The 13,144-nt window shown below is 40.2% G+C and overlaps 1 protein-coding gene and 1 pseudogene across 5 annotated transcripts in view; one reads left to right on the forward strand and one right to left on the reverse strand.

Moving 5' to 3' along the window:
* FHIT (fragile histidine triad diadenosine triphosphatase) overlaps positions 1 to 13,144 on the reverse strand; it is a 1,443,778-nt gene that overhangs the window by 209,290 nt on the left and 1,221,344 nt on the right. The window lies entirely within an intron of this gene.
* Positions 1,043 to 2,561, forward strand: LOC308427975 (heat shock cognate 71 kDa protein-like; annotated as a pseudogene). Its single transcript has 2 exons — positions 1,043 to 1,057; positions 1,307 to 2,561. The product of its transcript is annotated as a heat shock cognate 71 kDa protein-like (transcript).

Genomic DNA, 13,144 nt, shown 5'->3' on the forward strand with positions numbered 1-13,144 from the left:
TCTCTTTGTCTTGATTTAGAAAGTGTAAAGCAAGGGACAAGGTAGCCAAGAGCACTGGCAGAAAAACTGGTAGAATTAATTTGACTCATCATTTAGATGTTTCTAATTTTCTTACAACTTAAGGGAGCACATGTTTATTCCAGAATGAAGCACAGAAAGAATGACACCCTTTTCTAGAATTGAATACAATGAACCAAGCTACGAAGTAAACTACTGTATCTTGCAGAGGTCTACCTAACAGGTCACAAGATCACATGACCTTGGTAATCACCACCTCATTAAGCTAATCAAACTTGAGGCTAATTACAAATTTTGCAATATGTGGCTTGTGAAGACATACATACAGTAGAATACTATTCACTCAGTAAAAGCAGCACTGGCTTTTGGCACAGTGCTATAGATGACCCTGAAGCCCTTCTGCTGAAACAACATAATGCAGGGACACAAAGAAAACCGAATCATCTGTATCTCACTTGTGCTTGAGATTTAAAAAAAAAAAAAAAAAAAAAAACAACTAAAACATAGAGCTGGAGAATGAGCCAGTAGATCATAAGACTGTGGAAGTGGAGGCAGCAGTGGGTAGATGTGGAACAGAGGACTTGAAGCTTGGAGGATGAGCGCCTCTGGAGAGTCAGCATGGAGACTGGTCCCACAGCCTTGCTGGATAGTACAATTAAGCTGTGCATGCTTTAAGTCTTTAAATAAAACAGTCCAGAGCGTACACTGACAGAAATTTCCCTACATGCTGTTTGTTTTTACTAGATAACATATAAGACCTATTTATGAACATGATATAAATATTTGTCATACAAAATGATGCAGAGAATGATGATAAGAACAAAGTATTTGCTTTTGTTTGTTCTCACTTGTCTCATAACCATATCTATTTTGTTTTAAAATTATATTTATATAAAATATATTTTATATACATCATATAATAATGTATTGCACAATACATATCATATCAACAAAACAAACGAAATAAAAACAGCCACAGATTAGAACTTCAAAAAATATCTTTGATCCCTACTTTCCTGAACTCATGGAGTATCTGCAGGTATGCAAGTTAAATTGCATTAGATGTAGGATTCCTGATAAGTAATGAGATTTTTTAATACCCTTTGCGACAAAACAAAGAAAAACATGCATAACTATGTATACTGATATACATTTTAATTTTTTACTATAGAAATTATTTTAATATATATCTATTTATATTCAATGATATTCATGTTGCATAGCTAAAGTCTACACAGCAAAGTTTTCTTAAAAATAAGTAAAGTGGTCTCATTGAACGCGGAGCCAGCTCTCAGGCATTTGTGAGGTTAAGCGGAAGCACAAGAAGGACATCAGCGAGAACAAGAGAGCTGTCCGGTGTCTCCACACTGCGTGTGAGCAGGCCAAGCACACACTATCCTCCAGCACCCAGGTCAGTATTGAGATTGATTCTCTCTATGAGGGAATTGACTTCTATACCTCCATTACCCGTGATCGATTTGAGGAGTTGAATGCTGACCTGTTCCATGGCACACTGGACACTGTGGAGAAGGCCCTTCAAGATGCCAAACTAGACAAGTCACAGATCCATGATATTGTCTTGGTGAGTGGTTCTGCCAGAATCCCTAAGATTCAGAAACTTCTGCAAGACTTCTTCATTGGAAAAGAACTAACTAAATAAGAGCATTAACCCAGATGAAGCTGTTGCCAATGGTGCAGCTGTCCAGGCAGCCATTCTATCTGGAGACAAGTCTGAGAATGTTTAGGATCTGCTGCTCTTGGATGTCACTCCTCTGTCCCTTGGTATTGAGACTGCTGGTGGAGTCATGACTGTCCTCATCAAGCACAATACCACCATTCCCACCAAGCAGACACAGACTTTCACCACCTACTCTGACAACCAGCCTGGTATACTCATCCAGGTGTATGAAGGTGAAAGGGCCATGACCAAGGACAACAACCTGCTAGGAAAGTTTGTGCTCACAGGCATACCTCCAGCTCCCCGAGGGGTTCCTCAGATTGAGGTTACTTTTGACATTGATGCCAATGGCATCCTCAGTGTTTCTGCTGTAGATAAGAGCACAGGAAAGGAGAACAAGATCACCATCACCAATGACAAGGGCCGCGTGAGTCAGGAGGATATTGAGCGCATGCTCCAAGATGCTGAGAAGTACAAGGCTGAGGATGAGAAGCAGAGAGATAAGGTATCCTCTAAGAATTCACTGGAGTCTTACGCCTTCAACATGAAAGCCAATTTAGGAGGTCCTTATAGAATAGTCCTTGAAGATAAGAAATATCAAGGCAAGATCCATGAGGAGGACAAACAGAAGATTCTTGACAAGTGCAATGAAACCATCAGCTGGCTGGATAAGGACCAGACTGCAGAGAAGGAAGAATTTGAGCATCAGCAGAAAGACCTGGAGAATGTCTGCAATCCTATCATTCCCAAGCTGTACCAGAGTGCTGGTGGCATGCCTGGAGGAATGCCTGGTGTCTTCCCTGGTGGTGGAGCTCCTCCATCTGGTGGTGCTTCTTCAGGCCCCACCATTGAAGAACTAGATTAAGTCAGTCCAGGTAGAGGGTATAGCATTGTTTCACAGGGACCCGAAACAAGTAATATGGAATAATAAAACTACTTAAATTGGCACCAAAAAATAAGTAAAGTATATATTATTTACATGAGTGAGAATCTTTTCAAAGTAGTCATTATATAATCCATTGAAAACAAACATACATCCTCAATCAAGTCCCCATAAAAAAGACATGTTATTTCAGTAGTTTAAGGCAGAGCCAATGACGGATTAGACCGATGATCCTATTCTATAAGGACCTCCTAAATCAGGGCTTGGTTTGGGGCTAGAATGATGGCAACAGGAATATTCAGAGGGGAGCACATCATCTGAGCCAGTTTGCACACTGGAAGCAAGAGAGATTTGTGGGACCCAGTGTGGTAGCTCTGAGTCACAAGCAATGAATTCTGCTAAGGCAGTAACAGTGAAAAAGGAAACAAGGCACCAGGGACGGCCCAGGAACCAACCCCCATTCATCTTATTATAAACATTGTTGTTAAATTTGGCAGAGTGATTGCCCAGCCATTGTCAGGAAATTGGACAATTCGAGGAACTAATGATATTTCTTTTCTGGGTGATTTCAGTGACTAAGGTACCATGTTTATATTGATTCAAGTTTTCAGGTTGATGTTGGAATACTCACACTCTTTAGTGGCCTGGCTCAAAGCAGACTGGCCATTAATGGAAGGAAGACACACAGCAGGTTAGTCAAAAGCCTCCTTTCCAAAAACGGTAACTGCTGTTGAGGATGGGCAGAAAATCTAATTTATCACACCTCTTACCACACAATGACAGTATTATATAACTATAGTGTTTAAGACCTCTTAGGAGCATTTGGTATGAACTCTCTAATGGTGTGGGTCAGAATGCACTGAGATGAGTGTAGAAGTCAGGATTCTTCTAACTCACTGGTTCCCAACCTTCCTAATGCTCCAATCTTTTAGTATAGTTTCTCTTGCTGTAGTAATGCCTGCCACAAAATATTTTTGTTGCTACTCTATTTTGCTAATTTTGTGGATTATAATACAAATATCTGTTTTTTTTAATGATCTCAAGCAACCCCTGTAAAAAAGTTGTTCAGTCCTACAAAAGGCTGTGACCCTAAGATTGAGAAACATTGTTCTACATGATTTTCAACCATTGGCATTAACATTTGTTGAAGAAGACTATCCAAAGGTTATACATTTCACCTAAGACAAAAATAAGCATGTGTTCTTAGCATTGGCTTAGGCCACTGCTATCCCCTGGCTACTGTCAGTGTTGGTTTCATTCATTAAGGTGAGCAAACAGGAGTTAGTTTGTAAAAATATATACGTATATACATTTATACAAAACAGCTATGTCAGATTCAAGGACATCAATTGTGAATTGAGTTTTTCTTCTAAGTAATATTATACTATTGACATTAACAGGCCTGCTTAATGAGTATTAAAGGAGAGGCTGGGAGAGAAATGACAGATCCTGTACCTGGCACAAGTTTGTCATGTGTATGGAGATGAACTTGACCCAGGGATGCAGTTGCCAAGGTGGAACATTTTAGCAACTCTGACTTTTATCTTGAGCCTAGTGATGTGAAATCTTCAATTCCCTATTTATACATCAAGAAATGACAGGACATAGATTCTGGAACTCTGCAGCCTAGACTTAATTCCTGGTCCTGTGGCTTAAACTAAGACAGATTCAACATCTGGGAGGTTCCAGTTCCTCATTTGGCAGATAAGCCTATCTCAGGGGGCTGCTGTGACAATGGAAGGTATTAGTACCTAGTTCAAGCTAGTATTTGTGAACAATGTAAACTTGTAGCTGTCCCTGCTGTTGTTATAGACAGACTTACAACTCCTAAGTCAACTTTTCTTAGTGGTACTCAAGCTCCAAACGAACCTCTGAAGGTCCGAAAAGAGTATCTCTAGAAACTCATACGTCAACTTTTGACTTTATTTTAAGGAGTTCATAATTCTTACATGAAACGACTCTATTGTTGGCTAATTTATAAATTAGAAGCATGTAGAATTATTCTCCTGGAGACCAAAATGGAATGGCATGCACACACAGCCTGCCTCAAAGGAGCTCTGTGGCTTCCAGAGAGCACAGTGTGGAGCCCTTTACCACCCCTTTCTCATCCCACAGGAATTAGAGGCTGACTGCAGAGAGCTGGGAATTCTCTTGCAGGGAGGCAGGTCATAGGCTGTGGAGTTCTGAGATGAGCTGGGAGGAATGCTCAGGCTTCTTTCAGGCCCAGGTCTGGAAAAGCAAGTGAACATCTCTAAGCTGTGGCTCCTATATGTATTAAATAAGATGATGAAGAATCTTCTTAAAATGGCTTCTGAGAGCATCAGCTGTGTGGAGATCTTTTACTACAGCTCCTGGCTTAATAAAGGAATGCACAACAGGCACAAAATGGTCAGTGTGTTTACCTAGGTCACTGTGAATTGTTCCATCAGAATAATGGTTTCCTAAGTCCTTCATATCAATGACCTCCCAATTTAATACAGCAACTACCATTCCCCAGCTGAAATTAAATCTGAATTCATTTACTCATTTACACCTCCCTCCCTCCCTCCCTGCCTTCCTCCTTCTCTTCCTTCCTGTTTTCTTTCTTGTCATATGTGTAGCTGTTACTCCAGCATGGACCATAATAAACGGAGTAGAGACAGAGCAGATGTCTGATATAAAGGAGCAGATTAAGTGAAAATGGATGAAAAAGAAAGTAGAAACACTCCCTTCACTCTATGAGAGATGAAGCAAACCCTGATGGACTTAAAAGTAGGAGACACTATTTGTTAAAGCACTAGGAGAATGAGACTCAATAGTGTGTGGAATAGCACGAGGTGGTAACTCCCACTGCCTCATACCAGCACCTCTGCTGGGAAAGCATGGATGAAGAAGGAGGAGGTCCTCTGTATTTGGAGGGAGCCACATGTAGGTGAAGACGAAGTAGCAGCAGTGTGCTTTCAACAGTGAGGACATAATTACCTTTCCCCACATCATCTGAAAACTCTTATAGTGTGATCCCACCCTCCCTTCCAATCTGCCCTTCCTACAACCATGTATATACTTGTTCTTCTGTCAAACTGCCACATTTTCTTTATCTCTATTCTTTAACCTAGTCCATAGTCCCCTATTATAGTTACACAACTATATTTGTCAGCCTTTTCAATGCATTTGTGCTTGTTTTGAGGACAGTCTTAGAGATTAAAGATCACAGACAGGTCTGAGAGCTGGACCTTAGATACCAACATATCACCAGAATATGATCCTTCAGCCAAGGGCTCAGGAAAACAGAGTACTTACATCTATGTGGAAATGCCCACAACTCTCAACCATATTTGTTAGCATGGTAAAATCTGAGGGTGGATTGGGGTAGCAAAATTGAGAGGAGCTGTGGGCTGTTAAAGTGATAATATAAAGAGAAGATACACCACTTTTTCTTAAGATTTATTTTTAGTTTTAAAAATGTGCATGTGCATGTCTCTGTGTGGGTACATATATATATGAGCCTCAGTACCACTTGTATAGTGGGGCAGAGCTATACTACCTAGAGCTCACTCATACAGACAGTGTCACAGTGGCAGGAAGCATTCAGCTCCACCATGGAAAGGTGTGAATATCCCAACATAAGCCCCTAGTTACTCAGACGTCCTGCCTCAGAACCATGAAGGCTGAAGAAGAGAGTGGTGGTGAGAACTAGAGCTCTAGAGCTAAACGACCAGCCCAAATCTGTCTCCATTATATAATCTGACTCAAGGGAAATGATTGGGGTTCTTAGTTGCCTCCTGTGAAGGTTGTCACAATAATGCTTTAAACAATTCCTATCATCACCCCCCTTAGAATTCAAAATAAATTCTTAGCAAAGTCCTAGCATAGAGTAGATACTCTCAAAAGGTTAGTTGTATTATTTTCCCAACAACTAACACAAACTTTTGTGTCTATGCTGGTTTATCTTCTTCATTGATTAATATAGGCATAGGAAGCTCGAGATGTGGAGCAATCCATTGTGCTAGAACCAACCTGTGCCAGTTCTAGACATATCCTGACTGCTCCCATGCCTCTTCCACCTCTGTTCATCTATACTCCATCTCAATCATGTTGTGACTTTGAGAAGTCTATTTACAGAGAACAATGTGCTGTTTGACTATTGGACAACATTGGTACCCTCAAGATCCATGCAGGTTGCTGTGTGCACACAGCCCTCAGTGGTCACTGGGTAACACTTTGTGGTGTGAATGTTTTTTTCCTATCCACTTACTGAAGGGTGTCTAGGTTAGTTGTCGTTCTGAAAGTTAAGTTACACTGAGTACCAGCATGCAGATTTTCATGTAACTATGTCTGTTCATCTTTCTGTGATAAGAGCTCAGAGGTAAGGGAAGATTGTTGAGTCATACACAGTTTATATTTGGCTTTTAAGCTACTGTCAAGCAGTTTTCCAGAGTGGCTGTTATGTTTTACATTTCCTCTCTAGATGTTTGTTTTCTCTCATCCCCAGCAACTTCTAATACTGTGGCTTCTGAATTTTATCTGTTGTAATATATGTAGTGATAAATCCTAATTTACATTTCCCAAAGGACTACGAATGCTGAATATTTTCTCACATTCTTATGTAAAGTCCCCCGACCCTTTTCACTAAGACACTCTTTATATTGTATGTCCACTTTCTAGCTGGATTGTTCTTTTTTCCTATCACAGAATCATCGAATTTTGAAAATCCACTTATATACCCTAGATAACATTTTCTTATCTGTGACTATGCTTGTGTGTATCTTGGGTCAGATGAGAGAATGTGTCCAGAAAGAAACCCAATGGTAGTTCACCAGCAATGAATTGATCTATATCTTGAATGAGAGTTTCTCTTTCATTACAAAAAAATTAATTTGTAAGATGTGATACACACCCCAGGCCCTTGTTAATGGTAGCCAATAGTTACAACCCCATATGAGGGACCCTTTTAGTCTTAGGAATGCTTCTCTGATTCTTTCAGGTAGAAGTCATCTTTTGCTGCCTTAATCTCTTCCCAAACGCTCCACTTAAGACATTTGCTCCCCTTGATCTTTAACTCCACACTCAGCATTTCTGATCTACCTCTTGAATCTCTGAGCAGGAAGTACACATAATTTCATCACCTTCCCCTACAGCCTTTTCAAGCATTTGTTACATAAGTGCTATTCCCTTAATGTCCACCAAGTCAATGACATATGGATTTGTCTTTTAGTTACTAACTTTGGCTCAGAGGGGGGGAAAAAACCCATAGTTGCCATGGATACAGGTGCTTGGAATTTAAATAAATCACTTAATACCCTGAAAAGGGTAACTAATTATAAGAAGAAACACATACACACACCCAGATGTGTTAGTGATTAATTTCTTCTCAGCTACCACACTTCTAGCTAATGCTGTGACATGTTGCTGTTTATTGAAGAGTATATATTTATGTCAACCCCCACCTCGTGTTTGGCTAATTAAGTACACATACGTTTTAGGGCCTGTGATCTGTGGGCTCTGTTTACATACGAACACCATGTTCAATACACAGGCTATTGTTCAGCGCTCCTCACCTTTTTCCAGAATCATGTTTAATTAGTGAGTGTTGCTGATGGGAATGTAGGGTATGACTTTGAGTTAAACAAATAGCTACCTCCCGCCTAATCACAGCAACAATGCATAATTAAGTAATGAGATACCTGAGCTCTGTCAGAATTTTTCTCATGCAGGAACTAGGGCTCTGGAAAGGGACTAAATCACAGAGACACGTTTAAGAGTGTGGAAAGGAACATGCAGGCACAAAGTCTAGCTTTATACATGGGTCTCTCTGGTCCTGAGTGTCCTCTCAGAGCAATGAAGGGATACATTTTCCCCTTCCCATTCTCCTTCCTCTTGCCAGGCATGTTTTAAATATCACATGGAGCAATGGAAGCAAGCTTCATTGCAAAGTAGGATATAAAATGCACATATTAGTATATGTAGTATATGGTGGTCATGAGTTTTCATCACACATAAGAAAAGACATTACCATATGGCCCTCTGTCCTTCCTGACACTATGCACTCCCTCTCCTCACTCCTAGGTGACAGTCTGACTTGACTGTTCATCAACACATCTGGTTCAGTCCAGCCTCAAGGACGTTAGCAAAGCCCTCGCCCCTCACCTGGACCTGATAGAAGCCTTTGTTTCATAATTCTCAGGTGAAATTGTCATCTGCTTGCCTTTCACACTAGGCTTTTGAACTCATAGTACTTCTCCCTGTATAGAGTACAGCCTCTTCATTTGCCTCCCCACTGCCTTCCACAGTAGAATGAGAACCAGCAGCCTTAGCGCTCCTACTTTTGTGCACACATCCAGGTAACTTCTGGTGTTCACTGGTGAGTGCACTGTTGTTCTCAGAAGAGAAATGAGTGGTATTTCCTCTGGGACAGATCTCACAGGCACTAGACAAAAATCTTTTTATTTTATTTTTTTAAATTCTATGTAAGGTTGGAAGTATCTTTGAGTCTAACATTGAAAGCCATCATTTCTCTGCTGGATTCTCAAGACCTGGAAAGCTTCTCTAGTCCACAGATGAGATAAGCAAGTATAAATGGAGGGGATAGGAAAGCAATGGGACAGCGACACTCAAAATGCCTCATGTTCCCTTCCTTACCCCTAACTACCTTTAAGTCTGCATCCCAGAATGAAACCCTATAACACCCACTTCTGAAACAGCCCAACAGAGTCTCTGTAAGAGCATCCATTAAGTCAAGTTAACAGGATTAATGGTCAGGATGCGGTCCCATCACTAATGCCACTTTTCCAGACCAGCCTGGAGCCCCCCATGGACATGTTAGGATCCCCCACTCTAGTCTGTCATTAAGCTCTACAGTGCCTTTACCACTTCTCAGTCACACTAGGTGAGTAGGTGTTTTTTTCTCCCACAGAGGTATGGCCTTTTGGTGGTCTCCATTTCTGGTGTCACCATGTTGAGTTTTTATGTCATGTTCCTCCTAAACATTTAGATGTTACCATGTCAACCAATCCCTCATGTAAAAGAACAGCTTCTGAAGCAAGTCAGAGGGTTGGAAATGATCATTCAACTGCCCCACAAGGTGTCTCTTGATCAACTGTGAACTCCATTAATGGATTATACCTCGTCAAAGTTAAAAAGTCCCCAAGTTCCTTTTTTGGAAGAAAATACTGATCATACAGCTCAGCACCGGTTTTAGGTGAAGAGTTTAAAGTTAAGAAGTGACAATACTAGGAGTAAAAATTTAAAGCCCAAAGAGCACACAATATAACATGATGGTCACCTACAAGAGGAGATATGGCCACTGGATACCACCAAACCCATTCCAAAGTGCACTTGCATGAAGTAAGCTAGCCCACAATCTAATCACAACTACTGCCTTTTCTTTCCCTGTGGTTGTCTCTCTTTCTACTCCTCCCTAAAGTGTATATCTAGAGGTATTCTCTGCATCTTTGCTCTGCTTTGCAATGTCTTTCTTGTTATCCTATGATTATATGTCACTGTCTGTCCACCTATGTGTCATGGAGAATATCTGGAAGTGAGTCTATATTTCTGCAGTGTGTCTCTGTGTGCTTGCTCTAGTCTCTGCGCCTCTCTCTCTCTCTCTCTCTCTCTCTCTCTCTCTCTCTCTCTCTGTCTCTTTCTCTCTCTGTTTCAATGGTTTTCTAATTCTCTATATAGTGTTATCATTTCTCCATGCAAATCTCTGTTTGATGTCCAGCTCTTGAGTGGGCATCATATCTGTGTCTGTGTTTGTATTTGCATGTTCTTCTCTTGGTGCAAACATTTCCCTATGCACACATTTCTTGTGATGTAAGTTTTTGTCAACCATTTCAAGTTGTTCGATTTCCGATTTGTGAACGTCACAAGATTTAAGGCCTTCCCTGTGAAGTTCATAAATCTTCCCCTGTCTGCATCTCCTTGTAAACATCCAACTCTCTAGAGTCATGTCTAATTCCTTAATATGACCTGTAACATCTTCTGTACTTTATCTCCTGTGTGTGCATCAATCTTGCCATCTTCTGCACTGGCACATAAACTACATCCCTGATCCATGTATTTATCTATGATTTTAGCAAAGCAACCTTAATTTCCCCAATAAATACTTATACATAATTAATCTCCATTATATATTGCAATGAAGTTGAAGGACTCAGAACAATGACCTTCAACCAAAAGTCACAGAAGAGACTAAGTGTTGGAGACCCCTGCTGATGCCGAGTACACGCCAACTATTTACGTTTTGTGACTTTCTCATCATTCTCTGTGCATTAAAAGCCTTCAGATCCTCTAGGTTGAGCATATACACAACTTTCAACAAAGGCTCTAGCAATCAGCATCCTTCCAGCCAACAGCATTGTGCTCTCCGGAGCCTTTACACTGCACTGTTGTTTTGTCCTTCACCTTGACAACTTGGCACACCTGGCATGAGTCAAGCTGTGCGTTAAAAGATTCTGTCTCTGCTTTGAAGAACAAACCATATAAACTGAGCCAATACCTTTGCCTTCTTTTGTACTCAAATGGGAATATTTGTGAAATGAATGCATTCTGGTTTTAATGCTCACGTTGGGAATGGCTCCAACAAGAAAACAGCACTTTAATTTAAACAAGGAGAACAAAGCAATAGGGGACAAACCAAAAAAGCAAATCAGAAGGCCAAAGTCTTCTTGGGGAATTTGTGCAGCTGGTTACCAGCTCAATGATCATGCAAGGGAACCAAGTATTTTTATAGGCTTTGTTTTGTTTTGTGTTCATGTCTCTGTTAAATCACAAACCTGATTCATTTCAAGGGCAGGGCTGTCAACTCAACATAGCTTTTCTCATTTGTACATGATTCAACTCAACCAATATTTGAGCAAAGTACCTTGCCACAGCTTCTTCTCGAAGCACAAGGAAGACGCTTGGATTTTGCCTTATGAATACAAATTGTTTAAAGGATACCCCCAACCAATCCCACTAATCTGTGTGTAAAGAGGGCTGTTCTATAGGCTTCAGGAAGGGGACAAGCCTTTCCCCCTAAGATGTTCTAGGAGATCTGAAGGGGACAGGATTTTAAAGGTCACCACTGGTTGTAAAGTTATAAAATTGTCTAAGAAGGCTTCTGCACCATGGATTCTTCCTTAAAGATTTTACTAAGCAAATGCATATTTGACGTATAAATTTAAGTGGCTACTATTGTAAGCTGAACGATAATTTCAAGGCACCTAATAGGAACTGTGGAGCAGGGCTTATATTTACTCTGGGTCTAAAAGCAGAAATTTTTTTTCAGTGGTGTAGCCAAAGTAAGGTGTCCATGTTCTGTAAGCAGCTACTTATTCATGTCCCTCTGAACAAACCTGATGAAGATCATTAGGGCATCTCCACCCGACAAGAAAGAAAAAAAAGGGGACATAAAAGGAAGACTAGTCAGGCAAAAAAAAAAAAAAAAAAAAAAAAAAAAAAAAAAAAAAAAAAAAACGATCAGCATGTGTAGAAATAAGAAAAGCTTGAGATAGATGTGAGTAAAATACATTAAATATATGGCCAAAAACATAATATGAGTTATAGTATATGCTAATAAAAACATGAAAAAGGAAATAAAACTAAGAGGTGTGCTATACTATCTATTTAAGAGTGGCAAATCCTGATGCATTCAGACCCTCAGGTAGCCAACCTCAATTCTATGACACAGAGCTATGGCACTATAAATGCATAAGTGAAATACATAAGCTATGTAAGATTGAAGGGGATCAGCAGTGTTGGTGGTACTTAGATTGCACCCTAACGGTGATATTGAAGTGCAATGCTCTTAGTTATGAACATCTGAAGCTGAGTATCATGCAGCCTGTGTAAGAGTTTATTCATGACATCATATTAAAAAGACACCATTGGCTGCCATATTGGCAAAGGCATTAGATTTTCAGACAAGAACATGCAACAGGTTTGAACTTCTTTCTAGAACTCTCCTTCCCTTTCCACTTGTCTCCTTGTATGGCTTTCCTCCATGGAAATGTCTTCCCTTCAGATTCTTTTTTGCTGCTTTATCTTCTATCAAATTTTCTAATGGTGGTGAGCCTCATTTAGCTCTATAGCCCATGATCATCCCCAGCAGTACATATAAGTCTAGCCAATCGTGTTTGGTGGCATAGCCTTGAATTTTTGCCAAAACATTGGTAACGTATACTTTTCTCTTCTCAGACTGGATTTCTCTCTTGATGAGGCTTAATATTTAAAATATCTACTTGAGATTTCCATGTAAGTTTTTCTATGAAGAAGAATCTCAATATAACGTTTGCACTGCTCCATCCCCAAATACAGTTGTCTTACCTCACACTTTGCCCATGTAGAAATCTGAGATGTCTGTCTTGCTATTTTCACTAGCTCCTAAACTCTTTAACTTCATTTCTTCTAAGACCTCCCCCAACACCACTGTAAAACCAACTTCTTTTCTACTTCTTCCTATTTTCCATTTCTTACATCCATTATTCATACTTTAGCCATCAACTTCTTCCTTCACGTAATGATTAACACTTCCATCTCAGAAGTCAGTTGGACTTCCTGGTTGTGTGATCTACTAAACGCACGTAATAGTGTGTCACTTTCTAAGT

Source organism: Micromys minutus, assembly GCF_963924665.1.
Source record: "Micromys minutus genome assembly, chromosome: 12".
Classification (NCBI taxonomy): domain Eukaryota; kingdom Metazoa; phylum Chordata; class Mammalia; order Rodentia; family Muridae; genus Micromys; species Micromys minutus.